The sequence below is a fragment of the Sarcophilus harrisii genome, chromosome 2, assembly GCF_902635505.1.
Source record: "Sarcophilus harrisii chromosome 2, mSarHar1.11, whole genome shotgun sequence".
Classification (NCBI taxonomy): Eukaryota; Metazoa; Chordata; class Mammalia; order Dasyuromorphia; family Dasyuridae; genus Sarcophilus; species Sarcophilus harrisii.
This window is the reverse complement of record NC_045427.1, coordinates 96,442,112-96,445,089: the sequence shown is the minus strand read 5'-3', so window position 1 is coordinate 96,445,089 and position 2,978 is coordinate 96,442,112. Positions and strand designations below refer to the sequence as shown.

The 2,978-nt window shown below is 37.3% G+C and overlaps 1 pseudogene; it reads right to left on the bottom strand.

Moving 5' to 3' along the window:
• Positions 1 to 356: 356 nt before the first annotated feature.
• On the bottom strand, positions 357 to 880 carry LOC100914258 (annotated as a pseudogene).
• Between the last annotated feature and the right edge of the window lie 2,098 nt (positions 881 to 2,978).

The window sequence follows — 2,978 nt, the reverse complement described above, 5'->3', positions numbered from 1 at the left end:
ATTTTTTGTTCCCATTTCAGTGGCATAATCCTTGAATTTTACTCTGGGATTTGGTGTATTAATGAATAAAAAAAAAGATACCAGGCAAAAGGGTAGGGGGAAGGCAGTTTTAGGCCCCCATCTTTAAGTTTAAGGGCTCTAAATTAGAGAATCCATTGAAAAGGTGTTTTATCTAGTATTATGTTTTTAGAATTCTTTAGAAAAAATGATTGAATTGAAATTTGCCAACATAATTATCTAAATAAATTAATGGAGAAGGAAAATTAGCTTCTATGTACTATAGTGATGCCTCAAAAATGAAAACAAGGAATCTTTATAACCAGTAAATGTATTGGTATGTGCCTACACAAGGGAAAGAGCTATTGACCTCAATACAGATTGATCTTTTTCATGATCTGCGGGAATTCCTGTTCATTGATTTCTCCATCACCATCTTGATCGGCTTTGTCAATTATTTCCTGTAGTTCCTCATCAATTAACTTTTCTCCTAGCTTTCTAGCCACATGTTTTAAATTCTTGAAGGAAGTTTTTCTAGTTTCATCATCATTGAAGAGTATTAAAGCCTTCATAATTTCTTCTTTGGTATCCTTTTCAACCATTTTTTGAGTCATCATTGCCAAGAAACTCATTTTCTCTATCCCCTCCTTGTCAAGGTCAGATATCTTTTTTTTATCTCTTTTTTCTTGGTTTGAAGCTTATTGCTCTCATGGTCACCTTGAGATCCTTAACATCTATTGTCCTTGTTTCACCTGTATCAAAGAGATCAAATGCCTCTCTAATTTCTTGTTTCTAGCTGAACCTCTGTGAATTCAAGTTTGGATCTCATCTTCTTTCTTAGGGGAGTGGGACCCAGGTTTGGCTTTTTGATGGTGCTGGCCATGCCTTCTTCCCACTGGCACACATGTAATCTCTCAATCTCACTTCATTTTCAAAGTCTTGAGTTCTTTAATTTCTTTCTGAACAGGTAGCCATTTAACATTACTATTTTGGAATAGAAGAGGGTTTTTTTTTACTTAAGTATCCTCCTCTGAAGAAGTTTCTAAGGTTGAATTCTTTCTTCTTTGCCTTTACTTCAAAAAAAAAAACAACACGTTTTTTTTTTTTTTTTAAACGAGAACTATTAGCATAAGTACCTCTTATTGGGGGTTGGAGGAGGTTCCTCTAGCTTCACTTCAGTTCTCCCTTCTGGTCTGGAACCCCAAACCACAAGCTCTACCCTCCTGCAAGTTCTTAAGGTTCCTGCCCCACTGCTTTTGCACTCACCAGCTGTGCTGCTTCCTTTTAGCACAGGGCCACAACTCTGCAACATAACTGGGCCTGGCATTCCTAATTAGCTGATGTTCTCTCAATCTTTATGGACTCAGACCCCTGACTTTGCACACTGTCCACTGCTAGAAGATGGAAATTCCTGTGGCTCATACTGAGGCTTCAGCTGAACCCAGCTACTTCCCAGAGTCCCCTTTTGCTCTTCTGTATGCTAGCCTGGAGGTGTTAGACTTCACACAGGTTAAGCCTCATCCTGGGGTCTTTCTTTGGTCTTCTCTCAGAAGAACCCCTTTTAAGCCCCAAGTCTTCTTTGTTTTTCACCAACCTATGTTCACCCCGATGTGCATATTTGTTCTGTTTGTGGGGGAAATTTTTCTGACCTACTTTGCCATCTTCTCAGAATCCTCCGACCCAGGATATAGTTTCTGATTTGGCAAGACTACTGAAAAGATGACTAGGGTTAGGGAATCAAATCCTTCTCCGTTAACTCACTAATTCATTCTTATATAGATATCTTGATGTCTTGTATAATTTGCCATCTCCATTCTCCTTCCTCTGTCCACTGCTTACTAGCATATGTATTGCTTCAGTGGTCAACCGTGGGGTAATTTTTGGGCACAATATTGGAAGAAGTATTAATGCAATTTGTGAACAATTCCAGATGGGCAGGACTGCTGGAGAATTCTGTGGAAATTTTCAATCCCTGCATATATTCACAAGAGTTGAGGGGAGGGGCGATAGGGTTCTTCAAAGCCTAGGTGGCTTGTTGCCACCAAATACTATATACATTTCTATTATATATGCTGTCATATATTTCATGAAACAGTCCTGACTTTACATATGTTTTAACAGAGTGGTTTCCTTCTCATCTATGTTCCCATTCATTTATATGGAGGCTCAAAGGACCTTAGAGCACACATATGCGCGTGCGCGCACACACACACACACACACACACACACACAAACACATCGTTCATACCGAAACAATCACTGGCAGTTTGTTGAAAGGTCACCTTTCAAATATTACCTCATTTGAGCTACACAACAATGCTGTGAGATAGATGTAACATTATCTACATTTTACAAAATGATTTTGAAGAGATGAACTTTGGCAAACAGAAATCGATGGATTTTATAGAGGGATTTCTATCCCTAAGAAATCAGGGCAAAGACATTGTTTCTAGTGAGCAAGTTGAAATAGGTTCAAATACATTTAAAAAAAAACCTTTTGATTTTACTTTGTCAATTAGGTGTCTAATGTTCCAAAAGACTTTGGCCCCTGGAGGTGGAAATTCTCCTTCTCACAAAACATCTCTCCTTGCACTTTATTTCACTTTTTGAAATGGAAATGGCCATTTTACTTGGTGTTAAGTTCAGAATAAAAATAAGATGTAAAGTCATGTAGTTATGAATCTTACTTAAGAGGTATGCCCTCTGCTTGAATTGCTATTGTGATGTATGAGATGATATCTGAACTTCAGGTACGAATAAATCAAACACCTATATCATAAATCAGAATCTAATTTTGAATTCTAAAATATCAATTATCATATTCATACACACAATTATCCTAGCTGTTTTTGTTGAATCTATACAAAGACAGGATAGATGATGGAAATAAGCATTCATTAAGGTTCCAGACATTGTGCTAAGATCTTTTTATAAATATTTCCTATTGTGATCCTTATAAAATCCCTGTGAGGTATATGCTA